The 11,321-nt window shown below is 38.4% G+C and overlaps 1 long non-coding RNA gene across 1 annotated transcript; it reads left to right on the top strand.

Moving 5' to 3' along the window:
• Positions 1 to 649: 649 nt before the first annotated feature.
• Positions 650 to 8,691, top strand: LOC116472363 (uncharacterized). The gene is made up of 3 exons (XR_004249075.1): positions 650 to 739; positions 6,487 to 6,598; positions 8,338 to 8,691. It is a non-coding gene; the product is annotated as an uncharacterized LOC116472363 (long non-coding RNA).
• Positions 8,692 to 11,321: the final 2,630 nt, after the last annotated feature.

The raw sequence follows: 11,321 nt of genomic DNA, 5'->3' as shown, positions 1-11,321 counted from the left end.
AGGGTTTCTTGGAAACGCTATTTTGCCAAATACCTTGAATTCAGGCCCAAGCATTCTTCCTGTTCACAGCCACATGGTGGATCCAGTACTGAAGGGAGATTAACACTGCAGTTTTCTTGCACAAGGCTCAGACTACACAATGCTAAAAAATAAAAAGATAAACATGATTCTAGGCACATTCCGTGCCTCATCTCCATGGCCCAGTTCCTGTTATCCATAAGTAGTTTTAAAATAGTCCACGTTTTTCAGTCCTGCAAAATCAACAGCACTGGAAAGTTGGCAGGTATATTTGTTTAAACAAAGCTCCCAAGTTTTCTGCTGGCAGGTGTTTCCAGAGTTCTTGGAGCACAATTCTTTGGATAGGATATTTGCCAATATACATAGCAACAGGAAAAAAAGTGTTTTCCTTTACCACAGTGGAGACACTGAAATACCTTAGATGCAAATCTGGATATTCAGTTCAGAGGTTTTTTTTGGCTGCAGGTCAAGAATAAATAATAATGAGATCCAGCATCTTTCTGCTCAGAACTCTGATGGGCTTCAGAGTGGAATGAGATCACTTATCAAACTGGCAACAGGTCCTCTCTGGCCATCTCCATATAGTTTGACCCAGTGAGTTTGGTTCTCCCTTCTTTGTCAATTCCCCTGTCTCCTGAATGTCTCATTCTCAAACTAATTTTGCTTGAAATTGTGGCTGGAGATGGTATGTTTGAAACTTAATATGATGAATACAGAACAGGTAAGACATTATTCTTCCCCCATTCATTCCTAGTCATTGATTTTAGTTACGGTTTTAACTCCAGCTTTCCAAAACTGAAACCTGGGACTGCTTTAAAAGCACATGACTAATTTCATAATCTATTCCTTTGCAGTTGGATTGGTTCATAGTTGTTTCCCTCAGATTCATTCTCTGAGCCATTCAATTAAGATCAACTTTGGTGCTGGAACCCCACAAGAGAGAAATAATACCTTGTCTCTTACCCTGAACTGCAAAAACTAAATAGAAGATTAAAAATAATAAGAAAAGCAAGACTAAAGTCTGAGGAGGGGAAACGTAAGCAAAGTAGGGAAAGCTCTTGGGGAGAAGTTTTTAAAACTTAGAGGAAGTCAAAATGTTTCTGGCTTAGAAGTTACTTAATGGTCATTAAATTGTAACTCAGTGAAAATTAAAAGTTTTAAGTTCCGCGTACAAAAATGTAGAATACCAGGCAGTACTAAAAGTTATTGTAAGTCTTTGTTTTTAGTTACGTGCTAATGGAAAATGCGTATTGAATTTAAGTTCTTTTGTTTTTGTATTAACTGGCCTCATCTTGGGGTTCAATTAATGCCTCTGTATTATAACTTTCCTTTATTTCCCTCATAGTGTCTTGTCTTTAGTATTTTGAGAACTTCCTTATAAGTTTCCAAGCAAAGACACTCTTATAGATGTTCTGGGTTCAGGATGGGCCATTTCAGTAGAGTCTAGATGGAGCTGAGGACCTTCTCTCAGAAAATTCATCTGTTTTGGGGAAAAAAAAAAAAAAAAAAAAGCCCAGGTGCAGTGGCTCACGCCTGTAATCCCAGCATTTTGGAAGGCTGAGGTGGGCAGATCACTTGAGGTCAGGAGTTCAAGACCAGCCTGGCCAACATGGTGAAACCCCATCTCCACTAAAAATACAAAAATTAGCGAAAAATTTGTATTTACAAAAAATACTAAAAATACAAAAATTAGTAGTCCCAGCTACTTGAAAGACTAAGGAGGGAGAATCGTTTGAACCTGGAAGGTGGAGGTTGCAGTGAGCCGAGATCACTCTACTGCAATCCAGCCTGGGCAATAGAGCAAGACTCTATCAGAAAAAGAAAAAAAAAAAAAAAAGCCATTCAATTGTCAGAGAGAAAACTAATTTTTTTCTTCAGTTTAACTGTAGAACTGTGGCTACAAAAAGAAATCACATTGGTCAGATTCTGACTTTTTTACTTTAGGAAGACATCTGAGGAAATAACAGTGATTAATAATATAACATTTGATCAGACAGACCTGAGTTTAAATTCCTGCTTTTCACCTACTTGTAGGGTGTTTTAAAAAATAAGGTTGTCAGTTCAATAATGGTGTTGCCTCTCCTAGCTGTGATAATTAGATTCATTTATTAAGATCTCTGGGCTTTGGTTCCTCAGTGATAAAATAGGCAAGATGAGTAGATATGATTGGAAGAATTAAATGAAGTAGTATAGTCAAGAGCAGAGCCCATAAAGGCAATTTGATTAGAATAGCCACAAATATTTGACTGCAACTTTAAGATCACCATACTTTTTAACTTTTATGTGTTTTCTTTCACAAGTAATAAATATCTATTGTAGGGAAATTAGAAAATATAGAGAAGCAAAAATAATGAGAATTATTTAATCACTTGTAGAATCTCTTGCCAGAAATAATTATTGAGAATTCGATTAAATCCTATCAGACTTAATCATAAAAAATCAAAATGACATCAGATTGTCCCTGAAATGTTTAATTTTCACCTTTTAGAGTATCTGTCTGATCTCTTTTATGAAAGTGAGTGAAGAAAGTCATAAGAAATTGATTTCTAGAAGGTAAACCAGGAGAAAGAATCCTGAGAAGATTTGGGAGGAAACGAACTTATTGTTTGTTTGTTTTCACAAAGGAAGAAATGTTGTGAATTCCAGGCAGAATATTGTTTTCCGCCAGATCCTTTCTGGAAAAGGCAATAGTGCTAAGGCAGGGTTTCTCTCAGAAATATAGCAAACACTGAAGGATTTCTATTGGGTAGGTCTCAGTAAAAATGAGGAATCAATATTGTTTTTATTGTTAGTTCCCAGTGACTGAATTGGAAAGGACTGAGAAAGCAATAGCTTTATTTTTCAAAAGTTGCCTCCCTTTTCCCTTCATTAGGATAATTTGTAAAAGCTTTTTGGCTCTTTCTGTGGTCTCTATTACCAAAAGGTCTGAACAATTATTTTTGAAAATTTACCCCTAAAATCTATTTGATAGTAATGTTTTAATGTAATATCTAACATATTGCTTCATCATATTTGGAATATTAACAGCATAGCTAAAATTTTTTGAGTGTTCTGTTTATGCATAAGTTCTCCAAACTCCATTTTAAAGATAACAAAACTGAAGAGCTTAGAGGTATTAAGTAAATTGCCCAAGATCACATAGGGAGTGTCAAACTGGAGCTTAAGCACATGGAGATCCACCACAGTCCAAAAAGCATCCCCTATTGACCACAGCACATTATGCCTTATTGTGTATGTACATACTCAAGCCTATACACACTCCATACCACTCATCCAAACACAATTGGAGAAACTGCTAATAAAGGAAGATGTGCATAATTATAGAAATGTTTAAATGTAAGAATAGGCTTTGCATGGGATTTATTTGGAATAGAACACCATGGCCCTAGACTTGTAATTCCATCAGGAACATCGCTAGTATCTGCATGGCACAGTTAGCAATTTTAATACATTGATAAAATCCATTGATGGTCCAGGGCTTTCACATGTAAATGAATATTATAATTGCATAACCCAGAAAAAGAAAAAAATGAGTTCTAAACAAGCTCTGAGATGATTCTTATAGAACTTATAGTATTGATGTATTGAAGGAGATGATCACAACAAAAACCTCCAGCAATCTGAGCAAGAGCACGGTACCTAGCTGTAGCAGCGGGTAGGATGAGTTTCAAGTTAAAAGAAGACACCGAATTGTTTGCAAATCTTTCCTCTTTTCTGTACTTCATAGACTCTTCTATCCCTGAAAAATAATGTAATGAATATCAAAAAGGAATTTCTAGAACCATGTAAAGTTTATTTCCTCTTGCCCTATGTCCTGTGTCAGCTGAACTTCTAATAGCTTGGAGTGTGAGGAGAAGCTTTATTAATAAATGGAGATGAAGGCAAAGAGGGAGAACTCATGTTTATTAAGCAACTACTAAAGGTCAGGCACTCACATATGTGCTATGTGCTTATGCTTTACATATTTAATCCCTTCCAACAGTACTGTAGATAGTATTATTCTCATCATCCAGTTAGAGAAGCTAAGGCTTAATAAGCTAAATAATTTTACTAATTTGACTAATTTATTGAGTATCAGAGTTAGGATTCCAGCCCAAATCCAAAACCTTTCTACTGCACTGAGAAAATAAGAAATAGGTTCTGAACTTCTCTTCCCCAATTTCACAGCCATAGTGAGATTTACTTTTAACTCTGTTCAGTTTGCTAATATTTGAGGTGTCATATTCTTTGGGTAAGGGTGATCATTTATAATTTCGAATTCCAGTTAAACCCCCAAACCTTATTCCAGACTATACATCAGAGTAAAAAGAGGTTTATGCAGTAACAGTTAAACTATGTTTCTCTCTGCTTTTGTAAGACATAGAGCCCTCTTTACATTCCTTCCGTGGAGTTTGGCACGCGTCTAAGTTGTGATAAGCATGCTGAGAATTATCTTCTTACGACACTGGATGTCTGTCATTTTCCTCCTCTTTCACTCTACCTCACTGCAATGGTGTTTTTGGCTCTTTGTAATACCAAGAGAGGCTGCTAACATATCTGTAGTGCCCAGTACATAGGCCTTCACTGCTATTGCTCCTGAAACTGCCAACATCATCTCCCAAGACTCCAGTGCTATCTTCTGTCTCTGCCCAAGTTGCCAATGCTAATGCTGCTGACTTATTGAGGTCCCAAAGCCCAGTGAAGCAATTAGTAGGAAAAAAAAAAAAAGGAAAACAAACTTTGTTTGCTTATTCATATTCTATGTCCATTGGGCCTGGGCCAGAGACCATCAGAGTGACAGGCCCGAGGTCAGAGTCCCAGCTCTGTTCAACACCAGCCCACTGTTCTTGAACCAGGTTATAGCTGTTTGTCTTCACTTACCATGTGATCTTTCTCAAGAGGCTGCTCATTCTTTCTTGTAAAGACTGGCTACAGCTATATAAAAACCTAAGAATAATCTCAGATTTGGTTCCACCTGGACTCTTTACTATATACATATATATGTATGTGGAAATGAGGTCAAGGGAATGTACAGGTTTGTTCAGTTTTAACAAGCTTATTACTGGCAGAGATACAATAAGTATTTGGGTATTCTAACTCCTAATTCAGAAAGGTATTATTTCCATCATTCATATATTCATTCAACAAATATGTGTTGAAGGCTGGTTTTGTGCCAGCCACTGTAAGAAGTAATGTATATGACACATGCTAGCCCTTTAGCGCTCATAATCTACTGGTGTGATAAGTCCATTGTAGGGTTAAACTCAAGATACAATGGGAGTTAATAGGAGAGATATCTAACCTAGGAAAGGCTTCCGAGATGACACAATCTTTAAGCTGAGCCTGCAGGACAAGAAGTTAATGAGGCTGAGGAAGAAAGCTGGTTTGTGGTCAGTGGAAAGTGGGGCTTGGGGATGGTAGGCATTTCTGATTCAGTTAGTCAAGAAGGCAGCTGAGCTCCAAGCTTTCTTGCCAGTAAGTCTATATTTTCCCTGGTCAGGCACCTGAGTTCCTCTAAATTACTTCAGAAGCTAAATAACCATCCATTTTCTTTTTCTTGATAATAATAGGGAAGTTTAAAAACAGCAATTTCATTGCATAGAAGTTTCTTTGTGAATTTATTAGAATGAGGGAAAGAGGACAGGAGTTTAGTTCATGAGAAGGGTAGGGCCAGAAGCAAGATTCTGACTTTAAATACGCTAGGCTAAACCAATGTAAAATAACCCCTCAGGAGTGTATCGAGGTTTCATGGAGCCTGAAATTTATATGGTGTTGCAGGGCTCTCTTTGAAAAAAATAATGTAGCTGGACACAGTGGCTCATGCCCATAATCCCAGCACTTTCGGAGGCTGAGGCAGGCGGACCACTTGAGGTCAGGAGTTCAAGACCAGCCTGGCCAATGTGGCGAAACCCCGTTTCTACTAAAAATACAGAAATTAGTTGGGCTGGTGGCAGATGCCTGTAGTCCCAGCTACTCAAGAGGCTGAGGCAGGAGAATCGTATGAACCCAGTAGGCAGAGGCTGCAGTGAGCCGAGATTGTACCACTGCACTCCAGCCTGGGTGACAGAACGACACCCTGGAAAAAAAAAAAAAAAAGAAAGAAACCAAGAGAATACAAAAAGAAAACTTACTTTTGTAAATTTTTCAAATATATGACTATGAGAACACATTGTGATTTTGGAGAGATCTTATCAAAGTGAAGAATCTTGATGCTTAAGCCTCATTAGCATCATGGCAAACAGCCCTCCAAGTCACTGTTTCAGAGAGAGTGCCATCAACACTGATAAAATCCCTCAAACCAAAGGCTGAAAGTGCTTGCACTCACACATGAGTCTCTGTGGTAATTTGGAGAAGAAAAAGGGAGAAGAGGAAAGCAGTTAAGATTTGTTTTTATGGAGGGGCGGTTGTGTGTGTGTTTACTTATAACTGTAGTCTACTAAGGGAGATTTTTTTCATGGTTATTTATAATAGACTCTGTGTTCTAGGAAGATTTCAACACCTTTTGATGTTCACATAAACCTGAAGTGAATATAGCCAAAGAGGACGTGGTCTTTCAGCACCTCCAGCTAAAAAATGCTGCAGAGGAACTTCCTCTAATAAGGTAAATGAACAAATAAATCTTCCTGCAGAGACACAAGTTTTCTGAACTGATTTTATCTGCAACACAGTTATTCAAGTATGGACTGGGAACAGGAATGGGAGGGAGGTGGCAGCAAGAGGGAAGATCATAAAAGTGTTGTACTATTGAACTGGCTCTCCTGAAATAAAGAAAAAGCCTTGATATGTATGTCAATTTCTGTGGTGTCCATACTCTCACTATGGCTCACTTCAATCTCCTGATTTGATACCACTAACAAGGTGTTGCGAAGACATGGGCAAATTCAATTCTTGTAGGTCAGTGAGATCCACTCCAGAAGACAAATCCCTGGATGTAAACTTTCTGTGTTCTGATTGATGCTTCCTTGTGGAGGTACCAGAACAGACCTTTGGTTTAAAATGCATCTCAAATGTGAAATCAGGTTCTTTTCTTTGCTTGAAGCACTTGCAATAATATGCAGAGACTGGATTTCAGGTGCCACATGCTCTTGAGTTAATTTTGCTGGATTAAAGGGTGTGCAGGCCCTTGTGAGTTAGGGCTGGCTTGGGTTTTGTGAATTCCAGGTGAGATGCTGGCATCTTCCTCATCAAGTTCTGTATTAACACCTGCCACCTTCAGAAGACTGGTAGAGGCTCAAGGTTAGGGAAAAACACAGAAATTACAAAAACTGTGACACCTTTTATCAAGGGCTACTTAAAAATGGAGTCTATTTTTGAAAGAATGTGGGTAAAGAAATGTTTTCAACAAAAGTTTGGTGGGTATGTATCATCTATTTATATATTAACAGCACATGTAACTTGTAGCAAAAATATTTTAAATAAATTGATATACACAATCCTTCCCTCTCCCCCCACTCGCTCCCTCTTTCCCTCCTTCCCTCCTTTCCCTCCTTCCTTCCTTCCTTTCTTCCTTCCTTCCTGTTGAGTAGTTATAAGGTTCTAGGCATGTAACTTAATGTAAACTTATCTAGTAAAGCAATTAATAAGACAAAAGTTGTACAGTGAAGGAGCTCATAGGAAGAAGGAGACAGTTGCGTAAACACCTACCTGAAGAATGTTTCAGGAGTTGAGATAAGAGGCTAAGCTGGGTAGCAAGCAAAAGCATGAAAGCAGGACTGTTAATTTTGGCTGTGTGAAGGGCCAAGGTAGAGATCAAGGCTGAATTTGTAAAGTCATAACAGAGTAATTTAAAAGGTGAGAAGCCTGATAATCAAGGGTGTGGGACATGTAGGCAGTGTGAGAAGCAGTGGGTGGAAGCTCACTGACTGGTCAAGGCAGTGCAAGAAGTTTAACCCGTCTGGAAATAGGGGGACAAGAACTGGAAAGTGCAGTCTGTGCATGAAGATTCCAGGAGAAGCCTGATGATGGAAAACCTTAAAATCACATCGAGGTTTATTTTATAGTGCTACTATTGAGGAACCATTTCTGCATTTTTAATGATGTGAACATTTTAATAATATGAACATTTTAATGATATGAACATTTCCAGGGTTGTTGCTCTGTGTTGTTTTTAAGGATCAGTACAAAGCAGCTGCATGAAGAATGGATGGGAGAATAAGAAGCTATGGCAATAACGACAGTTAGAATGTATCAGTGGGCATGGAGGAGGCTGTTGACCTGAGGGGAGTACCAATAAAGTGGACTATGCAGAGGAAAGAACTTGGGGATTTTATAAAGTTAGAATTGTCGGGACTTTGTCATTATTTCTTTTTGTTTCTTTTTTTTTTTTTTTTGTATTTTTAGTAGAGATGGGGTTTCACCGTGTTCGCCAGGATGGTCTCGATCTCCTGACCTTGTGATCTGCCCGCCTCGGCCTCCCAAAGTGCTGGGCGTGAGCTACCGCGCCTGGCCTTTGTCATCATTTCAGATAGGGTGAAGGAATGGTTTAAGTTGCCTCCAAGGTATCTTGTTGGGGGTGAGGGGTACAGAGGGGTCTTACTGAATGGTGATGAAAAAGGGGATACAAGCAAAAGATCAACATTGGAGAAAAGATAACTAAACCCTGGGAAGCTTAAGGAACAAAATGTAACAAAACAACAGGGATTGTTTTATAAAATACTTTGAGATATCCAGGATTAAAGGTATGATAAAAAATAACATCGTGTATTTTTGCAGTAACTTTTAATTTACAAAAACACTTACATACATTATCTCACTTGACTCTTTGACCCTTATATGTACTATGGTAAGAAAGGCAGGGCAGGCACCAGAAATCCAGAGTTACAAAATGTAGTGATTGGAACTCAGAGGGATTGTGAGGCATGCTCAAAATCCCACAAGTGCGCAGAAAAAGGACAAAGAGAAATATGTTCACTCAGTGATTAGAACTCGGAGGGACTGCAAGGCATTCTCAAAATCCCACAACTGCATAGAAATAGGACAAAGAGAAATATGTTTGCTCAGTCCTAGGTGCAATACTCATAACAATAATGGGAGGACAGACTGAACCCCTTTAGAGCTTGATTTTCCTTCCCTCTGGGACTATTTCTGCCTTTGGCACTGGGTACGACACCTCCAGTATCTGGCTTTGTCGAGTAGTTTCTTCGTGAGATCCCCAGTCATATCAGTGGAGACCTGTGGGTCTTATATGTGTTGCCTAAAATTATGTCCAAACTGTTGAGGCCTTGACGTTCCTGGAGCTTGAATGACCCATCACTTTGGAGGGTTCTGAAGTTCTGATCATCTTACTGGTCATCCTAAAACCTGAAACGGAAGAGGGTGAGGCAAAAATATACTGTCATCTTTTCCTTTCTGTGAAAAACAGAAAGAAAAACACAGTAAACCTGCCGTTTCCCTCAGGTCAAGTGACAGACACTGACCCTTGAATTTTCCATTCAGAGAGCTCCAAAGTAAACACAGAATCACGTAAGCCTGAAGAAAAGAAGCCAAATTAGGGGCATCACACTTCCTCTCGCCTAGAGAAGAACGGCTTTTCCTATTACTCTGAGTAGGACATTGGAAGGGAAAACAATGATGAATTAAAATTATAAATTAAAAATCAATTATAAATTAAAGAATTTGGAATGTAATATGCTTTGCAGGTACTCAGATGATGGCATGCAATTGAAAAATCTGTTTAAGTGTTAGCTTAGCCTTTGTAAACTCTACCAAACAATCTACATCTTCCTACCATTTGCTCATTTGTTATAACTGAAAGAAATGTCTCCTCAAATATTAAAGCTGATGGAGAAAAATGTATCATGCTTCTTCTATCATCTCAGACATGAGAATTACTCTCAGACTTATTTGCAGTTAAGTTTACCCTTAGAAGTAGCTGTTGCCATTTGCTATCTCTTCAATTTTGAACTAAAGTTAGAAGTGATGGAGTTCAGTAAAATTATCAACAGGATTAGACATGGCTCATCCCCATTCTTCCTTATTAAAACGCATTTCCCCCCGCCCCCAGTGACCAGGACACCATGCTCTGCTGTGATTCTTCCTATCTCCTTCTCAGAATTCTTCATTGGGTCCTTCTCTTTGTGATATCAGTCTCAAATCTCAGAACTCAGTCTTTATCTCCTCTCTGTCTTACTCATACCCCCAACAATTTTATCCAATCCATTCTTTAACTATCCTCTCTAGCCTGACTGCTCCCAAAATTATAGCACTAGTCCTAATCTTTGCTGTAAAATCTATACTGGTACAACCAACAGCTAACAACATCTCCACTTAAATATCTAATAGGCATGTCCAGGCCGGACCCTTGACTTACTGCTATCCTCAGACTTACTCTACCCACATCCCTCCCATCTCAGCAAGTGGCATCATCATTCTTCCAGTTGTAGACAAAATCCTAACAATCATCCTTGATTAATCTATTTCTTTAATATCCCACATCCAATCCATTAGCAAACTCTCTGCTCCACCTTCCCAATACATTTCAAAGCCAATTGTCTCTCATAATCTTTATTATTTCTCACACGGATTGTTGCAATCACCTGCTAACTTGTTTCCCTGCTTCTTCTCTTATCTCTCCTCTCTTCCCACCTGACAAAGCTATCTTTTTAGACTTTAAATCAGATTATGTGATTCCTCTTAGAATAAAATTTAAATACCGTATCAGGGCCTCGAAAGTGCTACATGATCTGGTTCCTGTCTTCTTCTCTGCTCTTACCTCCTAATACTCTGTGCTTTGCTTGCTCTGCTATAAATACATTTATTTTCTTTGGATCCCCTGAACATCCAAGCACTTCCCACTTCAGTGCCTTTGCACATGTTATTCCTCTCCCTGGAACGCTCTTCCTGCAATTCTTTACATAGCTTAATTTTTAACATCTCTCAAGTTTTGGCTTAAATGTTACTTCTTCAAGAAAGGCCCCTTTCCTCACTTCCCCAGCCTTTTTGCTGTCTATCTGCTACACTTTTATTGAAAACATTAATTATTACTACAAAAATTACATGTATCAATTCCTCTTAGTTTACTATTTTTCACCTCAGCTACCATAAATCTAAGTTAGTAGGGCCCATGTTCCTTTTTGTATTACCTATGTATCCTCAATGCCTAAAAGAGTACCTGACACATAGTAGGCACTATATAAGCACGTGATGATTTGATGAATAAGTTAAATAAATGTATCTGTAAGATTCAATATCCCTGGTAAACATTTTTTTTCACTTCCAACTTGCATAAAATAAACAATGTGTATGTGTGCATGTGTATTCCCTGAAGCTAAAATATATAATCTCAACATTTACAGCAACCTGAGAACTAACATACATCTAGAGAA

This window comes from Hylobates moloch, unplaced genomic scaffold (genome assembly GCF_009828535.3).
Source record: "Hylobates moloch isolate HMO894 unplaced genomic scaffold, HMol_V3 SCAFFOLD_8, whole genome shotgun sequence".
In the NCBI taxonomy this organism is placed as follows: domain Eukaryota; kingdom Metazoa; phylum Chordata; class Mammalia; order Primates; family Hylobatidae; genus Hylobates; species Hylobates moloch.
Note: the sequence above shows the minus strand (reverse complement) of the source record. Positions and strands in the feature narration are given on the sequence as shown.